Consider the following 13,701-nt stretch of genomic DNA (forward strand, 5'->3'; position numbering starts at 1 on the left):
ATGCCAAATACTTACCCTGATAGTGATTATTGATTTAAAATTTGTTTATGATATTCCCTCCATATGGTAGATATTAACATTTAAAAAAAAAGATTTCTTAATTTTTTATCTGAAAGGCAGAGTTACAGAGAAATGGAGAGATGACCACAGTGTCCGGGTCTGGGACAGGCCGAAGCCAGGAGCCTGAAACTCCATCTGGGTCTCCCATCTGTGTTTAGGGCCCCAAGGACTTGGGCCATCTTCTGTTGCAGTCCCTGGCACTTTAGCAGAGAACTGGATCAGAAGTAGAGCACGTAGGATTCAAACTGGTGTCCATATGGGATGTCAGCATTGCAGGTGGCAGCTTAACCTATTGTGCCACAGTGCCAGCCCCAGGTGTTAACTTTTATGTGGTCAAATCTATCAGCCTTTCTTCTTGTCTTGTGATTCTGGGTGTAGATCTGCCTTTCACTCCCTCTGTTCAGGGGATCCAGTGCCCAGTGCCCAGGTCAGATTCTCCAAAGAGAACCGCTAGATACTCTCAGGCCCCACTTTTTTTTTTCCTTAGATTTATTTATTTATTTGAAAGGTAGAGTTACAGAGAGAGAGACAGACAGAGAGAAGATCTTCCACCTGTTGGTTCACTCCCCAAATGGCTGCAATGGCTGGATCTGGACCGATCTGAAGCCAGGAGCCAGGAGCTTCTTCTGGGTCTCCCGTGGGGGTTCAGGGCCCCAAGGACTTGGGCCATCTTCTACTGCTTTCCAAAGCTGTAAGTAGAGAGCTGGATTGGAAGAGGAGCAGCCATGACTCACACCGGTGCCCATATGGGATGCTGGTGCTGTAAGTGGCAGCTTTACTCGCTATGCCACAGCACTGGCCCCAGAACCCCACTTTTAAAAATGTTTATTTTAGGTATTTTCATGTAATTGAAAGGCAGTGTGTGTGTGTGTGTGTGTGTGTGTGTGAGAGAGAGAGAGAGAGAGAGAGAGATCTTCCAGCTGCTGCTTTACTCCCAAAATGCCTGCAACAGCTGGGATGGGTGGGGCCGAAGCCAGGAACCCAGAACTCTCCTATGTGGGTGGAGGGGCCCAAATGCTTGAGCCCTCATCTCCTGGCTCCCCAGGATGCACCAGCAGGAAACTGGATTAAGAATGGAGTAGTCGGGGCGGGCGCTGTGGTGTAGTGGGTAAAGCCGCCGCCTGCAGTGCCGGCATCCCATATGAGCGCCAGTTTGAGTCCCAGCTGCTCTGTTTCTAATCCAGCTGTCTGCTATGCCCTGGGAAATAAGCAGAAGATGGCCCAAGTGCTTGGGCCCCTGCACCTGCATGGGAGACCCTGAAGAAGCTACTGGCTTGGGATCGGCCCAGCTCTGGCCGTTGCCAACATTTTGGGAGTGAACCAGCAGATGGAAGACCTCTCTGTCTGCCTCTCCTTCTTCTCTTTCTGTGTAACTCTGACTTTTAAATAGATAAATAAATCTTAAAAAAAAAGAAGAAGAAGAAGAAGAAGAATGGAGTAGTCAGGACTCCAGCCAGGCACTCTGGATATGAGATGCTGGAGTTTCAACTCACTGTGCCAAAATGCCTGGTTTTGAACTACAATTTTGAACAATACTTTGACAGGAGAACCAGTGGGAATTCTGTTAGGTTTGGCCTAAAGCCACTTCCATGCATATGAGGGGCCTTCAAAACTGTCATGAAAAACTATACATGGATTTCATTTCTTTTTTCATGAAATAAACTTATCTTTTAATTCCATTTTCCAAGAAACTTTTTGAAGTACCCTTATATTTTAAGTTGGGCCTAAATATTTCTCTTTATATAGAGAACTGTGGCCTAACTTGATGTGTCAACAGGTAGCCGAATCTCAGCCAATCTGTAGCCAACTGTTCAAACCATCTTCAAATAAGACAGACGTGAGCTGTAACCAATCAGACTGTCTCTTTACCTCACTTCCGTTTTCCGCATGTCACGTCCTCTCCTCAGGCTATAAATAGAAAATGCCATGTGTTGGGGTGTAACATTTTCAACTGTTTTGGAGGCAGACTACTGCTCTATTCTAGAATCACTAACACAGCCAATTAAGGTCTGCAACACTAGATATGTTGCCATAGCCTAACACGCAGGGACCACCTGTTGGCTAAGGGAATAATTGTTCACAGGAGGGAGAGTTTTCCAGAAATGTCTACCCAAGTGAAGTTTCTATCTTCGAGACCTTAAAACCCCCTGAGCCACTGATGGCTGGTTTTGATGGAAGGGTTCTCAGTAGGAGAAGAGGACATTGGCGACACCAATGTGTGGGAGTCATGGTAGGGGTCAGGAGAGGGCAAGTGAGACAGAGTTCCTCCAAGAGCTAGCGAAAGAGAGGGGGTTCCAGGAGATCTTGCCAGTGGCTGGGGACTAAGCCATCCTTTCTTCTGGTTTTGTTTTGTTCGGGTAGACCTGTCTGTTCTTCAGTGACACAGTTGCTACTTAGCTGAGGGGTGCATTTGCCTAGGAAGCCCCCAGCGGTCTGAGTACAGGGGTAAAGAGACTCCAACGTTCTTCATGTTTATGGCCATGCGTGGGGGAGTGACGATGTTTTCTGAATCTAGTCTTCTCTGCATTCAGAGCTGAAAAACAGGAAGGAAGTGAGGGTGCTTGGGAGTGAACACTTCCTTTTTAGTGGATAGTCACAATCTCAAAATAGGTTTAGAAGCGTAGCGAAGGGAGCAGGGTGACAACCATTGCAGTTCATTTGGGGCCGCGGGTTTCCCAGGATGCAGTACCCCCATTGCTAAAAGTTGGGGGTCACAGGCAAGCCACGAAAATTTGTCATCCAGATTCGCTCGTGTCACATACACACATGAGTCTAATGTACACCCCCACCACGCCTCAAATAACACAACAGCCTCTTTTAGTCCATCTTTTTCACAGGATGAAACTAGGGTAAATATGAGTCAAAAACTTCCTTAAATTCATGTGGCCTGAGCTTGAAGGCGCCTGGGTTGGACCTGAGCTCTACTCAGAGTGCTCTCTGGACTCGGCCCCACTGGAGACCCGTCAGTCACTGATTAACTCCAATTCACCCACTTGCTGAAGATTGTCAGGGTGCAGAACATGAACCGAGCCTGGACTGCACTCTCAATGAGTTCGACCAGACTCTGTCATGTAGGTAAGTAGAGAGCCAGTGAATACCAAAGAGAGAGCAGTTGAATAATAATTTTAAATAAAATTTGTGGGAGGCTATTGGTTTAAACCAAGCTCCTTGCTCTAGCCCCAGTAGACCAGACCAAACCAGAAGGGAATCATTCCTGGGACAGAATCAAGTGAAACCTGAGATGGGCCAATTTTCCAACCAGACATGTATAGGAAACAATTGGAAGGTGCTCAGTTTATCTGTATCCGCATGAAAAGGAAGTCTGCTTGCTTTAGTCCAAGAGGGGAGGGACGTTGACAGGACCGGGCTGCTTTGTGTCCCCCGTTTCTGCTTCTCCAGCCTTTCCTGCCCATCAAGCTCCCTCCCTCCTGCGCTCACCTCCCTGGAGTGGGTTTTCTAAATCTCCAGACGGGATGCTGTGCAACTGATGAATCAATAGCCAGTACAAGTCAATCAAGCTTCAAATTTGTTCAAATTGTGGTCTTTAACCATGATAGCCAAGACAATAGAAACAAACTTTGCAAGAGTTCCAGTGGGACTGGAGCTTGAAGGCAATTCAGTTAACCATTAAATAGGTAGCACTTCAATAATCTAAGAGGCACTTCAAGTTAAGGAGAGTCAGCATTGGATTCTTCCTACGCTAGGGCAGTCTTGGGAATTTAGATGGAATAAAGATCTTGAACTCTCTTGCTGCCTCACACTTCCTGGTTGACTAGGTTCCAACTCTAGCCATCTTGAGCCTCTTCCCTTTTACCTGGGACTACGGAACGACTACAGTCAGGGTTTAGTGACTCTGGATGCTGCCCATTTTCTTAACAGGAAGAATAACAAAAGTGAAGCTAACGTATCAAGCCTCAGGTATGTAGAAGTGTTTTATAGTTGCTTGCTGATTTGTTGGGCTCTTTGTAAGTTCCACACTATTACTGGAAGTTCAGTGCCTGTCCCTGGTGCCAAATCAAAATAACAAGGACAAGGCTTTGGGGTGAAAGAAAGAGAACATTTAGTCTGTCAACAGATGAGAGGGTGGCAGACTTCAGAATCTCAGGACTACCACTCTCCAGATGAGGGTGTTTTAGGTTTTTAAAGAAGCTGACTTGGTGAAATCATGAAGGAGTGCAGGTTTCTGGTATCAGGCACCATGGCTTGTCGCTAGCTCAGTGGCAATGCCTTCCTTCTCTGTTTCATCACGGTGGCTGTTGAGGCCCATGGGCAGGGCTAGGGGGTGCTGGTGGTAGTGGCTGAGAGATCTAGCCTGACCAGATCGTCCTGCTTTGCAAAAGAAGTTGAGATTAGGAACAAGGCAATGAGTGCCTTAGGACATGGGCAAGTGGGAAGCCAACAGTCCAGCTCCGAAGCATCAGCTTCACAGCTTCACACTGAACAGAGCAGTTAAATTGTTTACTTATGTTGTTTTATACCTGTTTACAACACCAGTTGTAGGGTTTCTCCAATGGGAAGACAGGACATGGGAACATCCATTCTAAGGACACACCACTTTTAGAGGGTACCAGCAAGTCTACAAGTTAGCAGGCACATAGGCAAGGTTATACATCAACTTAAGGATTTGGGAAAAGGAATTCGGTCTGGTGGTCTAACATAGGGATTAGAGCTGTGTTGAAAATCTTCAGAGACAGGCCCATTTAGATGCTCGTGCAAATTTACAAATTCCCGAAAATATTCTAGGTACCAATTAAGGTCCATTAGCCCCCTGCTGCTCCCGCTGCTACATTCCTTTGGGGCAGATGTGTCCATCCCCGGCCTATTTTGGCATGAGCAGAAACTTCAGCCATGCCTCTAATTTCAGGGGGGTGTGCCCCTAGAGGTATTTATGCAACATCTCTACAACCAGCAAGTACGATGTCTAGCATATACCCAGCATTCGCTAGTTGCCGAATGGATGTATAGACTATGATAAATGGAAACTCCTCAAGATAGAAGAATTTTTGCCAACATGTAAAATTAAATCAGTTTTTAATTTGGTAACAAATACTGTTAAAATACAAAAAAGGTGAAGCACTGTCGCTCCCCCTCTTCGTGGAGGAACGACACAGGACCCTGCGCTGTTCTTTCGTCTGCTCGGCCCTCCCCGGGTTTGCTGCTGGTTCTTCCCGGGTTGGCTGCCGTCCCTCCACCTCCGTGGAGGAGCGGGCCCCCCTGCCACTTTCCCCACTTCCGCGGGGAAGTGGCACACTGCCGGCCGGCTCTCTCGGGGGCTGCTCAGATGTTCCTCAGGTGTTCCCTTTAGATGTTCCTGGTGCATGTTGTCTCTCTCCTCCTTTATAGTCCTCTTCCACCAATCCCAACTCTGCTACCCACACTCCGAGTACGCTGCTCTCCTCCAATCAGGAGCAGGATCAGCTCCTGCAGGTTACTGGTCAAACTGGAGGCAGCTGTGTAGAAGTTGTTTACTCCTCTCCCAGCGCCATATTGTGGGAGAGCAGATGCATAGAATAAGTCTTAATTCCAGTAACTTAGTCTAGTCCGAGTTGCTCCCCACAAAGCATGACTTTTTTTAAGAAACAATTCTATCTCAAGCGCCATAGTATTACTCCGAGACATCGCAGTAAAGCCCACATTAGGGGACCAGTTATACATGGGTATATGACATGAATGTTATACAGAGCATTAAGCTGCCACCTGCCATGTGGGCATCCCATTTGAGCACTGGTTCAAGTCTCAGCTGTTCCACTTCTGATCCAGCTCCTTGCTGGGAAATCAGCAGAAGATGGCCCAAGTGCCTGAGCCCCTGCCACCTGTGATGGAGTTCCAGACTCTTGGCTTTAGCCAGGCTCAGTCCCGGCTTTTGTAGCCATTTGTAGAGTTAACTAGCACGTGGAAGATCTCTCTCTTTCTCTCCCCCTGTAGCTTTACCTTTCAAATACACGAAGTAAATCTTGAAAAAAGCCCATATTACTTACTAGCCAGAAAGAACACTCTACTGAAGGCCTAAGAAAAGAAACTGATGTTGGGTTGGCTTTAGTCTGCCTCATTGAAATTTAAGTTCCTGGTTTTTTGGGATTGGCTGGGTTATGTGTCACTCATGACTTTTGGGAAGTGGTCACAGCTGAATCAATCCATTGCCTTTTATGGATGCTGTTAATACATTTTTCATGGGGCTGGCGCTTTGGCGCAGCAGGTTAGCACCCTGGCCTGAAGTGCCAGCATCCCATATGGGCACTGGCTCGAGACCCGGCTGCTCCACTTCCAATCTGGCTCTCTGCTATGGCCTGGGAAAGCAGTAGAAGATGGCTCAAGTCCTTGGACCCCTGAACCCATGTGGGAGACCTGTAAGAAGCTCCTGGCTCCTGGCTTGGGATCGGCCCAGCTTTGACCATTGCAACCATTTGGTGAGTGAACCAGCAGATGGATGACCTCTCTCTGCTTCTCCTCTCTCTGTGTAACTCTGAATTTCAAATAAATAAATAAATATCTTAAAAATAAATTTTTCGTGTTTTCTCATCTTTTAATCCAACACTTTCAGCTCAACCAGAGATTCAGAGGGTGGAGGCTGATGAGCAGAGGAGTCTGTAAAAAGGCCGGTGGTGACCAGGCCGCTGTCGGCCCCGACACCACTCTTTTGTGAGAGCCCCACAGAGGCCTCTCCTGTTCTGAATGAGGGCACCCACTTGTTCTGGAACACTTCTGTGCACTCCCATTCAGGAGGTGATGGAGACACGGAGGAAGTGAGTCCCTCCTGCCTGCACCCCACTCTGTCCGTCTGCCCCTAGCACGATGAGCTCACTGGCTTCTCCAGCTGCTCCTCCCGCTCTCCTCCTTGCAACATGAACAGGAGGACACTGGAGCCTCGAGGGAGGAGCCAGGGAAGCCTCTCATTTTCCTAGAACTCTAAGCACGCCCCATTCCTGGTCCAGCCCTCCTTGGGATCGCCCACATCTAGGGTGTGCATTAGTACAGGGGACGCCAAGGCTAGGGCTTCCTTGGCACTACAGAACTGATGGCATCCCTTGCAAGCACATGCTAGAATGATCCCCAGAAACCAGAAGAGAGACTGGGAATGTCCAGAGAGGCACGATGAACTGTGCAGGGTCAAACTTGTACAAAGTCGAGAGAGCAGGTCTGAGCCCAGCTGTGGCACTGCCTGGGCCCAGGCCAGCCCTGTGGCAGGTGCTGCCTGTGTTGGTGCAACTGAGGACAGTGGGCACAGGGCATAGGGGTAGACGTAGAATAGGAAGTGCCCACTGAGAATCTAAGGATATCTTGTGTGAGGAGGGGGCTCAGCTTAGGAGCCACAGGAAGTGACCTCACTATGTTGGTGATGACCTAGAGAGCTGGGTGCCCCGGCAACCAAGCCAACATTCCAGAGTTGAGTCTGAGCCAGCTCACCTGGATAGAGACTCACAGGAAGATGTTCCTGAGTTGTATCCCGCGATGCCGAAGCCCAGGCCCCAAGAAACCCTGCTGTGGGTGCCTCGCCCAGTGGTGGGGACGCTGGGCCAGCCCTCACCCCCGACGCACCTGGCGCTTCAAGCAGAAAAAGACCAGGGTGAGTCTGGCAGCCAGGGCAGGTCTCTGCCGGCCAGGACACCACTGAGATCCCACTGGGAGCCCAGAGGCCCCTGGGTGTGGGGGGACAAGGAGCCACTTCACCTCTGGAGGAGGGAGGCTGGAGTTCAGCGGTGGGGACAGCTTGAGTCCCAGAGCTGCTGGCTGTGGAGGGATCTCTGGGACCGCCTTTTCCCTGTCATTCTCTGCTCTTGTCTCCTAGGTCCAGGACAGGTTGGCCTCGCCCCTGGCACAGCACAGCAGGCTGGGGTTTGCCAGCAGCCCGGACAACCATCAGCCGACTAAAATCGATGACCTGCGTGTAGTGGGGGAGAGGGCAAACACACCCACAACTCCAAAGCTCTTGTACCGGGCATTACCCTGGGTGCGCAAACCACCACAGGTCCCCCTCAGTCGCTTAATCTTGGTAAAGGCCCAGATAGAGCCCAGGGGGTCTGCAAATGCCCATCTGACAGAGGTGGCAGTGGGGCCCGACGACTTCGCCTGTGTCAGTGGTGAAGCAAGGTCAGGGCCAGGCCTGGCACCTGACCCCACGGCTGGGGCGGAGCAGAGCCATGACCTTCAAGCAACACTCTTGCTGGAGCAGCGCTGGCCCTCCAACGATGAGCGGGGGACAGCCATGTCCCTGGGTGCCGAGCAGGGCTCAGTGGAGGCCCTGACACAAGAGTCTCTGGGGATGGTGGGCCTGGAGCCAGAGCTGTGTGGGGCAGTGGAACAAGGGGCCACCCAGCCCCCAGCTGCAGCCAAGGAAGTCCCTTCTGTTTCAGCCCCAGTGCCACGCCTGTCCTTCCCCACCTCTGTGATCCTGTATTTCTCTTTACTCCTCCCCATTGTGTTCCTTTTCTCCACCTTTTTGTCCCTTTACCAAAATAAAATTTAATTTATTACCCACTGTGAAGTGTACAATTCACACCGTGCGAACTCCCCAGGCCGTGCCCTTCCCACCCCACTCTCCCTGCACCATGGCCCCAATGCCCAGGACCTGGAGCCTCTGAAGAGGACACTGGCACCTCCCCAGGGGCAAAGCCAGGGTTGCCCATCGGACAAAGAGAACCAAATGCTGGGCAGTCCAAGGAAAGCAATGAACACAGAGACACTGTCATGGCTGGGGCAGCATCTCCTCATGTCAGGGACGTTGGCTCTGAAGTCACAGATCTGACCTGCAGTGGGTGTTCTCACTGCAGCCTCAGTGTCCTCATCTGTGAAATGGGATGGCAACCCTCCCACAGCCATCACCAGGACAGGGAATGCGATGCTCTGCACCTCCCTGCACACACTGGGAGCCCCCAGCTTCCGGGATGAGGGGTGCAAAGGGAGTGGGTTGGGGCTTCTTAACGGAGGGAACAGAATCAGGTCCAGGGGCACACACAAACAACACCTGTCACAGTCTCTGTCCCTGTGCTCATCAATGGGTCACTGGCAGAAGGATCAGAGCAGGGATTTTCTCACTGCACAAGAGACAGAGGGGCCTTGTCCAGGACCCCGTGTGACCCAGACTGCCTGGTGTGACATGGGGAGTTTTCAAATCTATCATTGCTTATTCATAATAGGCATTTTCCAAGAACTTTTTGAAGCTCTCTTGTATGTGAGGATTTCACTTTTTTGCACCAAAAAAATCTTTTAATTCTGTTTTCTAAGAAATTTTTGAAGTCCCTCTTATGTCCAGGATTCATCTCAAAATTTGTTTAAAAGGTGTGAATTACAAACAGGATCACACAGCAGGTGCTAGTCAGGAAGTTTCCGAAACTTAAGGAAAGAAGGAAGGAAGGAAGTTGTTACATAAATGAAAAATGTAAGAGGCAATTTCGTTGTCACTGGAAACACTAAGTTTTCTTATAGTTCTATAAGAAAGGCCTTCTTATTAAAAACAGGGTTCACAAAGCTTTATAAATAATTTAGTTATTTGAGAGATGGAGTTACAGACAGGGGGAGGGAGAGAGAGAGAGAACAGAGAGAGGGAGAGATCTTCCATCCACTGGTTCATTCCCCAAATGGCCACAATAGCCAGAGCTGGGCCCGCTGGAAGTCATGAGCCAGGAGCTTCATCTGGGTCTCCCATGCAAGTTCAGGGGCCCAAGCACTTGGGCCATCTTCCACTGCCTTCCCAAGCATAAGCAGAGAGCTGGATGGGAAGAGGAGCAGCTGGAACACTATTCAGTGCCCATTGGGATGCCAGTGCCACAGGTGTAGGCTCAGCCTACCATGCCACAGCACAAATGTTTTTCCTTAATTGTCCCTTGAGCTGTGCAGGTGACTGCCAGTGTGCTATGGGGACAGCTTGTACTCCAGGGAGTGGTAGCAATTTGTATTGCTTGCATTATTTAATGTGCAAGAGCCCATTTTGTCTCATACTATTTTCACAGAACCTTTTTTTTTTTTTGAAATTCCCTATAAGTCTATAAAGCATATACTTTTCATTTAATACCTGAGTAACACATCATTGTGTGCCATTAAACTCAGTGAAGATACCGAAGTCCCTTAGTTCCTCCCAATGTTGAGGGATCGGAGCTATTTCAACCCTTTCATGTTGCAACTAATGCAACCATATTCGTTTTACCTCCTAGAGATGATGTGCTTTGTTTTCCTGATGTTATTTGTCTGTGCACATGTTGTTTGTGCACAAACAGGCAAGCTTTGTTTGTTTCCTTCTGCCTTTGTATATCATGGCCCAAAAAAAAGGATTTAGGGCTGAAAATACATGTCAGTTTTATGACAGCTATTGACTTTTGCCAGTTATAACATTTTTATTTCTAGGTATTTTTTTAAATATTTATTTATTTATTTGAAAGAGAGTTACAGAGAGAAAAGAAGAGACAAAGGGAAAAAAAGAGATCTTCCATCCACTGGTTACTCCCCAAAATGGCTACCATGGCCAGGCTGGGCCAGGCTGAAACCAGGAGGAAGAAACTCCATCTGGGTCTCCCACATGCGTGGCAGGGGCCCCAAACACTTGGGCCACCTGCTACTGCTTTCCCAAGGGCATTAGCAGGGAGCTGGATCAGAAGTGGAGCAGCTGGGATTCGAACCGGTGCTCATGTGGGATGCCTGGGCTTTTTTTGTTTTTTTTTTGGTCGACTTTCATTTAAACGCTTGTTGGTGATATACTCTTTTCTTTTGGGGACATCTCCAGGCAGAGTCCTCTAAGAGGATGCAGCCTCCAAGGTTGGGGAGCACTCCAGGCTCAACAGTCCCACCCTGTGGAGCCCCTGGTGCAGGGACTCAATTCAGTGTCATGAAGATGACTCTGAGGATAACGCTTCTCCCAGATCCTAGAGTGTGGGTGACCTGTGCCCGGCTGGGAGACTGCCTGCCTAGCCCACGCAGGAGGTTAAGAGGGCCATGTCCCCCAGGAAAAACTCTGGTCGAGGGCTCAGCACACTGGGACCGCCACATATGACCTAGCTGCTGGCAGGTGGCAGGGACCCCAGGCACATTTGCTCCACCCCCACTTCCTGTTGAAGGGCCTTGTAATTGTCAGTCAGGTAAACAGCTCCCATGTGTGGCCCAGACCCATAGAGACCACCTGGAAGGCTTCGTAGGCTACATGATCTTCAAGTGGATTGGAAAAGCGGAGAGGCGCCAGTACCTGCTTTATCATATAGAATTAGTGTTGCCATTAGCTACTCCCCTTTGCCTGCCCTTTAAAAGCTTGCGCCTGATTGTTAATAACCGCACATATTCACTGAAACTTGTCTCCGGTGCTTCCTGCCAAAGAACTCCGGGGCCCCACCATCCCGACAGTGTGGGCCTCGCGGAACGAGCCCGCGCTAGAGAGCCATGAGACATTAGTCTTGTGTGAACAGCACCAAGAGGTCAAAGATTCTGCTTGGGAAAAAAAATAGTCTTAGGGAAACTGCAGAGAAGAAAATTCATTGTAGTCACTTAAAAAAAAATTCTAGCCCTTTCTAAACTCTAGTGACCCAGAGGCGCTCACATGGACAGAGGATTACATTTGTGTGTCTGTGTGGCCCCTGTTTTGTTGTCAAAGGGAGTTAGTTATTCAAGACTTTATGTTGAGTGAATGCTAAGTGCAGGGAAGGGAGAAGCCCAGGTAAGGCTTTCTGGGGTGAACTTTGAGCCGGATTTGAAGGCTGACAGCGCTTCAATGGATGGGAGAAGAGGCTAGCTTGGGGGGCGCATCGCAAGTCACACTGAGGAATTTGGATTTATTTTGCAGATGGGGTGATGCCACTGAAGACTACAGCAGCAGAAAAGTGGGAGTGAGTTAATGCAATGAGTATTTCCTTTATAAGGGTCTCAGAAGAAAAACTTGCATGCTGCTTTTTAAAAAAAATTTGATAAATGGGCCGGCGCTGCGGCTTACTAGGCTAATCCTCTGCCTTGTGGCGCCGGCACACCGGGTTCTAGTCCCGGTCGGGGTGCTGGATTCTGTCCCAGTTGCCCCTCTTCCAGGCCAGCTCTCTGCTGTGGCCAGGGAGTGCAGTGGAGGATGGCCCAAGTGCTTGGGCCCTGCACCCCATGGGAGACCAGGAGAAGTACCTGGCTCCTGCCATCGGATCAGCGTGGTGCGCCGGCCGCAGCGCGCCTGCCGCAGCGGCCATTGGAGGGTGAACCAACGGCAAAGGAAGACCTTTCTCTCTGTCTCTGTCTCTCTCTCTCACTATCCACTCTGCCTGTCAAAAAAAAATTTTTGATAAATGGTCAGTTATGTATCATGAAATTTTTACTTCTGCTGGAGTCTTATCAGAACGTCTTCATGTTGGCAGAAAATTCCGGAGGAGTCGGGGTGAGCCCTCTGTGTCACAACCATAGAGTCAGATAATAGAGAATGTGGACGGTGGCCTCAGGGCATAAAGTGGGGCAGGCTGCACAGCTTTGTGCAGAGATGCACATCACCTACCTGGGAAAACCTGTTGGGCTACAGGAAACTCACCTGGACTGAGGAAATACTGCAATTGTTTGGCAACGGGCAGAACTCTGACTGGCCTGCCCGCTGCTCCCTTGCAAGCACACAGGAAGTCATCCTAAGGAGGGACCGCTGTGCAGGTGTGTGGTGCTCAGCTGACAGTCTGTTACTGCAGTAGGAAGCCCCTACCTGTTCTGCTTTCCTGCAGTGTGTTCAATACCTCCAGCTCAGCTCACTCTGTTAGTGGAGAACAGCGGTAAGCAAGGTAGCAAGGTTTATTGGAGTAGGGCATCCGTCAAAACAGATGGGATAGAATCCAAACAGTGTGCCCGTCTCTCAGACTGGGGAAAGCAAGGTAACAAGGTCATGTGGTTAAATGGAGAGAATACACCTGGCAGGCCAGGCGGGCAGCTCAGCAGAGAGCCCAGTGCTGAGCGCACTCTGTATTCAGACTGGTGCTTCTAAGGAAAAGGGGTCCAGTTCTTCCTGCCGTTTCTCCTGCTCTTTCTCCTCCTCCTCCTCCAGGACAAAGGGTTTCCTGAGTGTGAACTAGGTGAAACTCCCTCCGAGGTTTCACTACTCAGTGCTGTCAGACTGGGGAGCCCACCTGGTGCCAAGCAGGGGCACCTTAGGGTGCCTTCCTTGGAGGAAGGATGTAAAGAATTTATTGCTCAATCAGGACAGGTAACCCATTTGATGTGGAGAAGACAGGATTCTCCTGGAAAGTCCTCCATGGGGAAAAGGCTGAGACCACCTGTACAGTCAGCAGGCTATGGGCAGAACTCTGAAGTGTAAAATCCTGGGCTGCTTCCAAGGTGAGTTCTGCGGATGCCCTGTCATACGCACAGGCTAATTTCTGACATCCTACCTAAGACATCTGCCCTGGTGAATTCTTTTCCAAAAGTTGAGAGCCGCCTAGCACCTGTCATTCTTGAGCTGTGTCTCAGAGCAGTCACCCCTCCCCTCACCCCTCTCCGGGCTACAGCGTGGTGCCTGATGTCGGGTTGGTCACAGGGACCTGGCCATGTTGCAGCCTCAGGAGTGACCTGGCTGATGAGGGGGCACAAACCCATCCCCACGGTCCAGCTGACAGACTAGGAGGACCACCTTGCAGAGCGCGAGGCTTGGAGGGAATGAGACACAAATGAGGCGGTTTTTGGGGGGACTGTGAGTGTGGGAAGGACAATCAG

The sequence above is a fragment of the Oryctolagus cuniculus genome, chromosome 10, assembly GCF_964237555.1.
Source record: "Oryctolagus cuniculus chromosome 10, mOryCun1.1, whole genome shotgun sequence".
NCBI lineage: Eukaryota > Metazoa > Chordata > Mammalia > Lagomorpha > Leporidae > Oryctolagus > Oryctolagus cuniculus.